Source organism: Equus przewalskii, chromosome 1, assembly GCF_037783145.1.
Source record: "Equus przewalskii isolate Varuska chromosome 1, EquPr2, whole genome shotgun sequence".
Classification (NCBI taxonomy): Eukaryota; Metazoa; Chordata; class Mammalia; order Perissodactyla; family Equidae; genus Equus; species Equus przewalskii.
In genome coordinates this window covers 81446667-81459803 of record NC_091831.1, presented here as the reverse complement: position 1 = coordinate 81459803, position 13137 = coordinate 81446667, and positions in this window count along the sequence as shown.

Sequence of the window (13137 nt, the reverse complement as noted above, 5' to 3'; positions counted from 1 at the left end):
GAGGTAAGCTGAGACTTTGGCAGCATTTTAAAAGTCGCATCCCCAATGGCAACACCCCTCCTCGTCTCCACATCTCTGGCATAACGCTGAGTCAGTCTGTGCTGTCGCTTGTCACTTTCAAGTTGATGCCACATATACGCCCGAGCATCTTTCTATTCATTTTGTGTCCAAGTGTCAGCCTGCCCAAGCATTCGCATGTTGAAATGAGGATTGTTTCATTACAAATTATTTCTCTTTTATTTTATTCAGCAAAGGTATTATACTGATTTCAAAAAACTGTGTGTGTGTGTGTGTGTGTGTGTGTGTGTGTGTGTGTAGCGGGTGTTAAGATGTATTTGTTACAGAATGGGTGCCCTGGATCAGATGAGTTTGAGAACCAGTGTTCATGCCAGCATGTGACTGTGAAAATGGTTGAGAGAATTTTGGAGAATGTGCCTTCCCACTGCTCCTCCTATTCCCTGACCCCACCATCTATCAGTTCTGATTCAAGTTCCAAGGGACTTCCAGAAGGCATTTCTGGGCCTCTGGAACAGCTTTTCAGCCTGGGCAAGTGGTCCCACGTCTGAACTCTCCATCCAGCTGGCTGCTCAGTTCTTTCTCTAGCTCTCTGTCCCACATACCCCACACCCACTCCAGCTCCTGTAATTCTTGAGGAAGCCCAAGAGTGTTCCTTTCTTGGCTTTCCTTACTTTTCAACTCACTTTTATGTCCAGGGGTTGGGGCCATGAGGGTAGGGGTCCTGGACCTGGGCTGGACGCTGGGGCAGTGTGGTAGGCAGGATTCCAAGATGACCCCCATGTTCCCATGATCCTCCCTCCCCCACTTCTGGACATGGCCTGCAGAGTCTCCGGGGCCCCTAGTATGATGGATTTTACTCCTGTGACCAGGTTACCTTATATGACACAGTGGCCATTTAAATAGGGAGATTTCTACATGGGTCTAATGGAATCATCTGAACCCTTTAAAAGCAGGGAGTTTTCTTTGGCTGGTGGCAGAAGGGAAAGTCAGAGATTCCCAATGTGTCGCTGCTACATTGAAGATGGAGGGGGCCACGTGGCAAGGGATGCAGGCGGCCTCTAGGAGCTGAGAGCTGCCCCCAGCGGACTTTCAGTGAGGAAACGGACTGTGGTTCTACAACCCCCCGGAACTGAGTTCGGCCAACGATAAGAATGCACATGGAAGCAGGGGGTTGCCCAGAGCCTCCACACAGGAACTCGGTCCTGCCGACTCCTTGATTTCAGCCTGTGATACTCTGAACGGGGTCATGCTCTCTCCCAGTCACGCTGTGCCAGACTTCTGACCTACAGAACCGGGAGCTAATAAATGTGTGGTATTTTAAGCTGCTGGGTCTATGGTAATTTGTTGTGCAGAAGCAGAAAATGAATACAGACAGGCACTATTTTCCTGAGGACAACAGGGCCAGGTATTTGGAGGGTGATCTGTGAGGAGCTGAAGCCAAGGCCTGACAGAGAGGAGAAGGTGCAGCTCAGGGGCACAGACAGAGACCAGAGGCCCGGTAAGATGGGAGGTCCAAGTGGGGCTGAGAAGCAGCCTGGTATCCACCACATTGATAAGATACAAGTAGCAGTGGTTAGTTCCCTTTAAATGTTTTTTCTCTATATATTTAAAATTTTTCTCTCTCTGTATAATGATGGCACAGCCTTGTTACAGAAAATTACCACCAAAAAGTAGTAAGAAAAACCCAGAAATCCCAACACTGACAAACAACCACTGTCAACTCTGGTTCACATCCTTTAGATATCTATGCAATATGGAGGTAAATAATTTGACACAAGAATTACAACTAATTTTAATTGAAGTCTTGCCCTGGGTCAGTACTGTGCAAAATGCTTTACACAGAGTAACTTATTTAATCCTCACAACACTCAGGAGTACTTAAGTACTCATATGTACTTATGAGACAGGTCCTTGTACTCTTATGAGATAAGCCCAGTTCTCGTCCCCATTTTAAAGCTGATTCACTGAGGCCCAGAGAAGCTGGACAACTTTCCCCTGCAGGTCACCCTGCAGAGCCTGGATTGGTCCTCAGGCAGCTGGACCCCAGAAACTGCGCTCTAACCAGTACCTCTCTACTGCCTTGTGTAAACAGGATTTCACAACAGATGCAATTTGACAAGCAGCTCCTCTCAGTGCTCCGTCACTGGCAGTGTCCTAGGTCGGGTCCCACAGGAAACAGGCGCTAAGGCAGAGATTTGCATGCAGGAGATTTGTGGGGGGCAAGATCCAGCAGAGGGAAAAGGTGGACCGCAGTGTCCTTTCAACACAGGCCTTGGCTCATCCCTCAGGGATCCCTGGAGCAGGGATAGCCCTCCAGACTGAGTCAGGGGCCCTGACTTCTGCCATGGCCCCAGGATGCAATACTACCTTTGATCTACTGTATTGGGTGGAGATGAGGGGAGCAGTTTCAGGAGCTATTGTAATAGCTCTGACCCCACAGGCCAAGGGACAACTGTGGGAATTCCGTCCACTATCTAGTATGTGCCTTCCAATTATACCTTGGGGACTGGGAAAACAACCACTGGCTGGGTTTGTGCGTCCTTCCACGAAATTGTCCTCAACTAATGGGAGCCAGCTGCCTTGTCTAAAGTTACCCAGCCTCTAATGACTGGTCAGTGTTGGGTACGAAGAGCAGCCTCCGTGCCTCGATTCAAAGCATCTGTGAAGGGCCAGCCCTGCTCCAGAGCTCTGAAAGGATTAGTTCCACTTTCCTTGCAACTGCCTTCCAGTGGAACTTTCTCCCTCTGCCCAGTCCTGCTTCGCTCACTTCCACACTGTGCTGTTACCACGAGCACTTCCCAATAAACTCCTCTGCCTGAGAGTCCCTTTCCCGGGGCTCGTGACCTAAAGCAGTTGGAGTCAGGAGGGGTTCAAAGATGCCGATTCTGAAGTAGGGTTTTAGGGTTGTATCACCAACTGGCTGACAATGAGGACCCCATAGCTGTGTTAGGTGGGGTGGATAGCCCCCAGCATGCTGACACTGTGCAATTTTTAAAACTTACACCAGTCATGCACTGCAATGGGACAGCAGTAGAAGGATATTACAGGTGTAATGTCTCGGGATTCTGAGGAGTTCAAGAGAAGTAATGATCATAAAGACAATGAAATTGGTTGACTCTTACTGAGTGCCGTTGATACTTGAAAGAAAGACAATGACAGGCTGAGGGTGATCAGTCATCAATTAAAGGCATGGCGTGAAAGTCAGACAGCCTTCTTGGCAACATAGAAAGAGATTCTCATCTTTTGCAGAAAGAGCTGAGACAAGACCCAGGTGTTAACTATAAGACAGTGGAACTCCAAGGAAAGTTGAATTCTCAACCCCAAGTCTGCCATGCCAAGGTCAGAGCCAGGGAGGAGAAGGAGTGGAACCCTGAGGCAGGATGGGGATGTCTGGGTTGATGCATTTGAGAACTATGAAACCACAACCCTCTGAAATCTCTAGGTCTTCAGAAGTAGCCCCTCCTCCTTATTAAAGGCCAGGCCCCCCCGCCCCACTTTGCTTGAAGACAGAGAGAAGTCTCTGCTTTGCGAGGCAACACATACCTCCTCAGGACCCGCCCCACCCCCTCTACTAATCACCAGACTGAAAACTAGTGTCAAATCACAACAAAACCTGGCCAGACGAGTGGTAAGCCAACTAAGGGAGGAAAGGATCGTTAAGACCCAACCAACACTGACCAACAAGAGCTGGGATATGTGGCTAGGAGCCTCACTTATAGAGAGAGATGGAGATGAAACAATAGAACATGGAATTCCTAAGAACAAGAGAGGTGGGCAGTCAACGAGGGTATTGCTCAATCTGTACATTTAAAAGGAAGCCAGGATGGACGAGCGAAGGCAGAGGGCAGCCGCTCCAATAAAAACTCAAAATCTGTCTCAGTCCGCTTAGGCTGCCATAACAAAATACCGCTGACTGAGCAGCTTAACAGAACACAAATTTATTTCTCACCATTGCGGAGGTTGGCAAGTCCAAGATCAAGGTGCAGGCAAGGCAAGTTTCGTTCCAAGGCCTCTTCTCTTGGCTTCTACATGGCTGCCATCTCGCTAAGTGCTCACATGACCTCTTCTTTGTGCGTATGTGGGGAAAGAGAGGGAGCAACTCTTTGTGTCTCTTCTTATAAAGGCACTGATCCCATCATGAGGCCCCACCCTCATGACCTCATCTAAATGAAACTACCTCCCAAAGGCTCTATCTCCAAGCACCATCACATTGGGGGTTAAAGCTTCACTATGTGGATTGGGTGGGGACCCAAACTTTCAGTTCATAACATAATCCTTTGCCCAGGTTCTGGATTTGAGCCAACTTGCAGACCTGAAACCTATTGACTGAAGGAGAGACTGGGTCCCCGGAGGAAGGACCTGCAACAACACATGCCTTCCCAGCCCTAGGGGACCGTTTCCCACATCCTCTACCTCAGCCCTAGAATAGTGGCTGTTCTTTATACCTGCTTTTCCTGTGTTCTTTAGAGTTATCTTTATTTTTTACTACCCAGTTCCTTATTATTCCATTTTCCTATGATAGTTAATTGTTTAAACTGACTATATTCAAATTAATATGTGATTTCTCACTCCTGACTTAACCCAACTGATACAGAATTGGTACCAGGAATGGTTTTATCTCCCACCCTCTTGTTTGCATGTATCTTACTAAGGCATCTAAAGGACTTGCTACTTCCTGCTTATCAGATCTGATCAAAACGATATTGTCAATGAAGCAGACCACTGTGATGTTTTGTCAAATGTCAAAATGATTAAGATCTCTGTGGACTATAATATGCAGACAGCAGGAGATTGGCATAGCTCTGAGGCCAGATTGTGGAGGTATACTGTTGATAATGCCAGGTAAAAGCAAATGGATTCTGGTGATCCTTATAAATTGGTAGGGAAAAAGATACTAGCTAGGTACATACCAAATGCCAGGAGCTGTGTTTATTTTTTCTAGTAAAGCTATACATCTGAGACAGTAGCTAAAATTGGAGTCACCATTTGATTAAGTTTACAATAGTCCACAGTCATTCTCGAAGATCCTTCTGACTTCTGCACAAAACTGGTGACTTACATGGGGCCATGATAGCCATCACATCCTAAGTCTCTTATGGTAGCACTAATCTCTGCAATTCTTGCAGGGATATAGTATTGCTTCTGGATTACTATCTTGGAGAAAGTGGAAGTTAATCCTTAGCCTTTCCTATCATCATGGTCCTCACCTGATAGATCAGAGAGGCCATGTGGGTGTTCCACCAGTTGCTAAGTTTGTCTACTCCAATTATACATTCAAGAACTGGGGAAATAACCCCAGAGTTGGTCCATGGACCAACAGGGTCCACTGCGACTCAGACTTAAGCTAAGATTCCATCTATCACTTGACCACCATAAATTCCCACTCTGACTGGTGGGCCACTGTGGCATTTTCGGTCCCCAGGAATTTGGGTCCCCAGAGTCAGTATCTAATAATCTTGGAGAAGTATGGGAATTTCCTTTCCCAGATGCACAGTCACGCTAGTATACAGCTCTAGGTGCCTTTGGAGAAGGCTTAGAGTAAGATTTGCAGTGTATACTTGTGGCGATGATACAGGGTTTTCCAGAAGGGGTCTCTTCATTCAAGGGGCCCTGAGTGTGTGAATTGCCTTGTATCTAGAAACAAGGGGAGACGCCATGACTCAAGTCAGATCTTTGGCTACCAGACCTAGAGGCTTTCTTGTTATATAGATCAAGCAACACTGTAGTAGACTGTCCATCTATTTTATTCTTAGGAACATTGTGATAAGCTGGCCACTGCCAATGATTTCTGTGAGTCAAGGCATTCTGATTGCCTGTACATCCATGCTGCCCTTTACAGTACATGTGTCTTTGACAACTAAGTGCTGTCTCTTGGCCTCTACTATTCTGAGATCTCACCTCTATTGAAACCAGCAAGCCCATCTCAAAGTCAGCATCCCCTAGAGTCATATCTGACCTATGGGAGAAAGCAAACACAGAGCTGTTCAAGGGTGCAGGTGCTCTGGTCACTAATTTGTTTTTCAATTCCTTAGTGAAGAGAGTATCTCTGGCCTTCCTCTGAAATGTAGGTGGGGGCTAGATGTACAGGTTGACATGATAAATCCAGTCCAACATTCCAACTTCCCTAGCCTTTGGATTCTATTCTTTGTATCATGCCAGTACAGCCCCAGCATCTGAATTGCATTAGATGTAGGCCAGCATTGAGTCCAAGATTCAGTCAACAAGGCAAGTTGTTGCACATACAAATATATCCATAGCAAAAGAAGGAGGAAATACTCATGACAATTACAGTTCTCATACTAAGAGACACCCTGAGGGTCTCCTGTATTCCACACATGCTCTTCCTTACCTCCGTTATGGACTAGTAATCCAATTTCCCCTGGGTGGTCAGGCTCAATCATCCCAACCGACACCATAAGTCTCATATTTGCCTGTTGATTCAGAGGCATGGGGAGCCCAAATTGGTCAGGTGACAGTCTTAACTTCCAGAACAATAGAATCATTATTGTGTCTTTCAGTGGAAGCGTTCCTTCCTCTGCAACCAAGACCTCTAGATCAGCAGAACACAAAGTTGCAGGAACAGGAGGCAAAAAGTTTGCTAGTGGGTCACTAGGAATAATAGTGAGTGGTGCCACTCCCATTTCCATCCCTTGATTCCTGGACCAGAGAATCCTGGCTATCAGAGAAACAGCACTATATATTGGACTGATTCAGAGCGTATATGGCCTTCTGGAGAACCTTGCCCCAGCCCTGAAACATGTTGTCACCTAGCTGGCACTGTAACTGAGACTTGAAAAGGTCATTCCACCATTCCATCAAGCCAACTGCTTCAGAATGGTGGAAAATCTGGTAAAACCAGTGAAGTCCATGAGCACGAGCCCATTGCCACACTTCTGTTGCTGTTCTGTGAGCTCCTTGATCAGAAGCTGTGTGGAATACCATGACAGTGGATAAGGCATTCTGTAAGTCCACGGATGGCAGTTTTGGCAGAAGCATTGCATGCAGGGAAAGCAAATCCATATTCAGATTAAGTGTCTATTTCAGTAAGGACAAAATGCTGCCCATTCCATGATGGAAGCAATCCAATGTCATCAACCTGTCCCGAGGTAGCTGACTGATAACCCCAAAGAATGGTGCATATTGGGGCCTCAGGGTTGGTCTCTGCTGCTGGCAGATTGGGCACTCATTGGTGGCCATAGCCAGGTCAGCCTTGGGGAGTGGAAGTCTACATTGCTGAGCCCATGCATGACTTCCGTCCCTGCCACTATGGCAGTTGTACACAGGCCCATTGGGTTATGACAGAGGTGGCTGGGAAAAAGGCTGACTGTTATCCACAGAACAAGTCATCCTATCCACTTGATTATTAAAGTCCTCCTCTGCTGAGGTCACCCTTGGGTGAGCATTCACATGGAATGCAAATATCTTCACCTTTTTTTGCACATTCAGAGAGGTCTATCTATATATCCATTCCCCAAATCCCTTTGCACCTATTTTCCGAACATATTCCAAGTCCCCAACCATCCAGCCACACCATCAGCTATAGCTCATGAGTCAGGACCTAATAGTATGTCTGGCTATTTCTCCTTCCAAGCAAAGTGAACAACCAGACACACTGCTTCAAGTTCTGCCCGCTGGGAGGATTTCCTTTCACCACTGTCCTTCAGAGATGTCCCCAAAAGGGGCTGTAGGGCTGCTGCTGTCCACTTCTGGGTGGTGCATCCGTGTTGTGCAGAACCATCTGTAAACCAGTCCCGAGTCTTCTCTTCCTCTGTCAACTGACCATAAGGAACTCCTCCTGAGGCCACAGGTGCGGAGAGGGAGAGAGAAGGCACTGTAACGGGAGTGGGGACCATGGGTTTTTGGGCCACTTCTTCACTGTACTCACTTGCTCAGGCCCGATCACATATGTACCACTTCCATTCAACGCTGGAATGTTTCTGTGCACACCCAACTTCCTGGCTTGGTAGGTTAGACAACACTCAGTGCATAGTGCTCAGCTCAGGTCGCATGGTAACTTGTTGGCCTGTGGTTAAATGTTCGGTCTCCACTAAGACCCAGTAACAGGTCAAGAGCTGTTTCTCAAAAGGAGAGTGGTTATCCATACTGGATAGCCGGGCTTTGTTCCAAAATACCAAAGGCCTGCATTGCAAATCACCTGTAGGGACCTGCCGAAAGCTCCAGACCACATCCCTCTCTGCCACTGACACCTCAATTATTTAAAGACTAGAGGTTAAGAAACATAGAGCAGATAAGCATGGCACTTGTTTGTTCACTTCTCCCATGCTCCATAAATAATATTTTTTAAATAGAGCATGATACTCTATCAGTGTGAGCTTGGATCACACTACGTCATGAGACCTGAGTGTGTTCCAATCTTAACAGAGCCTGAGGCACAGAGAGAATGAACCTGCTGTACCTCATATCCTCTCTGCCTAACACAGGGCCTCAGACGCAACTCAGTTCGGTGTTTCTGAAATGGATGGGAGGCTGGCACATGCCAAGAGTTTCCTTCTACCTCCCGGGTCTAGCACAGTCTTCTTAGCTTGCAATGGTGGTTCTCAAAGTATGGTCTGAGGCACCCCTGCATCAGCATCATGGATGAGCTTGTTAAACACAGATTCCCAGGCCCCCTTCAGACCACCAGAACTGGAATCCCCAGGAGTGGGCTGGGAACAGGCCTGTCCCCGCAGCTCCCTGGGACCTGACCCATGCTGAGAGGCGGCCTCTGGGACCTCCAGACCAGGGGAGGCATTGCTGACTCCCCCCCACTCCTCCTTCATTCTCACCCTCAGTGCAGCCCCCCACGTTTAGTTATGTTTCCTTTCCTTCTGTTTAACTCCACCTGCTGGTTATCTGCCTCCTATCAGCTTGGCCTGTCTCGCACACCAGAATAACTATTGTGGAGTCCAGTGGTAGTATTTATCATAAAGTTACACTGTTTCATATTTCTTGCTCAAGAAATGTGGTATTTTATTTAGAGCTGGCTGTTCTAGCCCGAGTCAATACAGAAATGATACAGGTAAGGATCAAGGGTCAGAGGTACAGAAATCAGCAAAGGTCCCAGGGAAAATCTCAACATAACAGAACAATATTCAAGAAGAGAATGCAAACCCTCTCCAACAATTAATGCCTTGGAATCACAGCTTTAATTTAAAAAACGTTAAGCACTTATTGGAGATGCGGGTTGGGATTTGGAACCCGTGTGGTGCGTGTTGTTTTCTGACTGATAAAGGAATTGAGGCCTTTGGTCCAGGGGAGAAAATGCCGGGCTCAGCAAGATCCAAGGTGCATGCAATTTGGAAATGGTTTGGAGGAGACCAATTCCCTGCCCAGAAGGTCTAAACAAACCCAAACCCGGGCTTTTTACACAAATGATTAGAAATGAAAGGAAAACTTTCATCGCAGCAAAGGTGTGTGTGCAACATATTGGCCCCTTGGTGTCATTTGAAGGAAATTAATGTGGAGGGCCAAAGAGATGGAGTCTGCAATATGCAATGCTCCAGGGAACTGCCTGGGAGTTTGTTCCTAGTGTAGCAGAAATAAATGCTCCCAGCAAACCTGCAGGGAGAAATAAGACACGTGCATAAGTAAGATTAATCAGTGAAGCTAGCGTCGACCTAATGAGTCATCTTTAACATCATAAAACTCGAAAAACACAAGGTTGTGGCCTGTTGGATCTGTGCACTCAGAAGAAGCAAAGAGAGGCTGCCCAAGGGCACGGCTGTGGGCAGCTCTTGAGCGCGTTATGCCTAGCAGAGATGAAGTGATAGAAAAATGGCTGCGTTTTATTGACCTACCGTGGGTCTGTTTCTGTGCAGACTTGGGGTGGGGTGCTGGGGTGGAGAAAAATGAAGGTGTGGGGGCTCATGAGCCTTCTCCCCTCAGGAACCCCCTTCCTTCTGTTCAATGAGGCTCCCAGGGAGGCTGTGTTTCTGTCCAAATCAACCATCCACCAGGACTTTCTGGGATGCAGCACCAGCTTCTGGAAGACTGGGGAAAGGAGGGGCACACAGCACGGCCAGCACAGGACCTCCATGGGGCAGGACCTTCAGAAGTTTCCAGGCCCCAGAGAAGAGTGTTTGGAGTGGCCTTGTGTCCACCTGTGCTGTCAGTTCTCCACTCCCATTTGTCACCAGATCCTGTGGGCCAGGGCCCACCTAGAATTAGCCCCTCCTTTCTGCTATGCATCTGCATCCACTCACACACAGCCTTTACTTGTCTTGAGCCTGAAAAGCTCTTCATGTCCCTCCCCTTCCATACCAGTTATCCCCAGACTCAATCAAGACTAGGCTGAGGGCCATGTGCTATCCTCATAAATCACAGTCCCTTTTAGAAGATGGCCCATTTTACTCAGTACCTCAGATGTCCCACCCCTGCCACCCTTAGCCATCAAAATTCCAAATCTCTTCCTCGGGGAATCATGATTACATGGCAAGCCGGACCACGGCCTCTTGACCATAGGCTCCCCTGGTGCTTCTGGCTTTGAAAGCTTTCTTTAAACATCCGAAAAGCTGAAACCCACCTTCCCTCTGTTGACTCATTCCATCTAGATGGTGGACAGCATGCCTCAAGAGCCCCGGAGAGCTCCTCTGTGGTTAGATCCCCCTGGAGGAACAGCCAGGCCCCTCCGCTGTGCACAGCTGGGTTCTGTGGGAGCAGCTTCCTTCCTTCAGAGACCATACCACGTCGCACCGGCACTGGGATCCCACCCACACCCAGAGCTCTCCAGCCCTCTGCACACCAAAATTGCCAGTCCTGTCACATGCAGCTGGCTGCTTGGCTTACTCCATAAGACTCACTGTAGTATTCAATTCTCTGGGCACACAGCCCCCCTCCCTCCAGTGGCAGGTCCCGGAAGTCCTTGGCAAGGGCATCAGATCTGGCCCTCTTTCTTGGGCCATGTGCACACTCCTTGTCCACACATTCAACTTGAGAGCAGGTTTCTGGGACTGTTTGTCACGGCAGACACTGAGTATACGAAAGGGCACGAGCTTTAGAGCAAAGCAGGAACTCACCTGGCCTGGTGTCTTGAGTTAATGTCTCAGAGCCTTGGTTTCCTCATTTTTCACTCCTTCAATAATATTTACTGTTCCTACTGTGTACCTGCACTGTTCTAGGCACTGAGGAGACAGCAGCAAATAACAGAGACAATCTCCACTCTCCTGGAGCTTACGTTAAGTAGAGAAAGAAAGACAAGCAATAAAGGAGTAAGCAAGTAAATAAATGCCAGTGGAAAACGCCATACAGGAAGTCCACGTGACAGACAGACTGTGGCTGGACAACCGGGGGACTGAGTGGTCAGGAAAGGCCGCTCTGAGGAGATAATCTTCGAGATGAGGCCCGATAACCAAGAAGAAGCCAGCTGCAGGCAGATCTAAAGGGAGGGGAGAGGAGAGCGGGAATGTCGCTGAGGTCAGAGTGAATTCCACATATTCAAAGAGCAGAAGGGCGGGGAGTGGAGGGAGCAAGAGGAAGTGGGGGTGATATGAGTCCAAGATGTGGGCAGAGGCTGGGTCATGCCGGGCGTTGTGAGCTGCAGGGTCTTCCCTGCTTGAATTTTATTCTAGTTGCAACAGGAAACCACTGGGTGGTTTTCAGTAGGAGAATGATACCAGATTTCAGTTTTTAGAACTTTACTTGTATGCCTGCCTTGGGATAAGTAGTCGGTGGCAGTGGCAGGAAGTGGAGGTGGGTGTAGTAGAGGCAGGTGACTATTAGACAGCTTCTGCGACTGTCCAAGAGAGATTAGGATGGAAGTAGTGGAGATAGAGCAGGCCCAGGTTTGGAATATGCCTTGGGAAACTTGACAGCTCTTGCCAATAGGTTTGATGTGAGGGTTGAGGAAAGGAGGAATTAGGGATGATTCAAGATCTTTTGCTTACGCCACCGTAGGGTGGTGGTGCCATTTACTGAGATGGGGAAGCCTGGGAGAGAAGCAGATATGTGCAAGTGGAGAGGAAACAGGAGGAATGTTTTAGCCGGGTTTTGTCTGAGAGACCTCTTAGACATCTAAGTAGAAATTCCAAGTATGCAGTCAGATATGTGAGCCTAGCATTGAGGAGAGAGGTCTGGGGTAGAAACATAAGTTTGGAAGTCTTCAGTACATGATGGGATGTGAAGTCATGAAATCATAGGAGAGCACCTTGAGGCAACATGTAAATAGAGAAGATGGACCAAGCTCTGGAGCCTCTAGCATTTAGAGGTCAAGCATGAAAAACCAGCGAAGGAGACTGAGAAACTGGGGTAGGAGAAAAATTGGGAAAAAGAGAATGTCGTGAAAGCCAAGAAAGGGAATATTTCAAGAAGCAAGTAGTGGTCCACTGTGTTTATACTGCCCACTTCATAGGACTCCTTCAAGGACTGAATGAAGTAGTGTACACAAAAAGCCCCTATGGGCCATGCCATGAATAACTGCACCATGACTAATAATAGTAAGATGCCTATTGTTGTCTGCCACCAGGGCCTACTACTCTCATGAGGGTCCTGTGTATGACTGTGGACCACTCTGTTCCAAATTGCCAGTGGAAGAGCAATTGCAGCCCTATTTCCCTCACGAAATCCAATGGAAATTGTAGTGATCTTTGGGTAACAAAAACTTTTAATGGAATGGACCCAGAAGGATCAAATGGGAGAGGAGGATGGAAAGAGGTATGAAGAGTTTATAAACATCATGCCTGAGAACCAGAATTTTCACCAAGGAGGCAGAAAAGAAGTTTTGCCAAAGAAAGAGTAAAGGATTGTTCTAAACCTCATTAAGACACTGAGACCAAACATTATCTAGTTAGTCCTGGCTGCACACTGATTGATAAAATGGGTTATCATACAGTAGTTGGGTCAACAGAGATTTGAGTAACTATTGAGCTTTTTATGAAAGAGTATACAGTATGAAACCATTATCTCAAAAGGGAAAGCAGCCCAGTCATTTACAAACATCTCTATAGTTTCTCCATGTCTTGAACAAGCCATAAGAAAAGCTTCACAACAACCATGAGCTCTAAGTGCTTGACTCTTTATGTGTGTGTGTGTGTGTGTGTGTGAGAGAGAGAGAGAGAGAGAGAAAATGCACAAAAGAGAGTCAGAGATAGATGACCAAATATGGGGATAAATTAACTTTTTTGA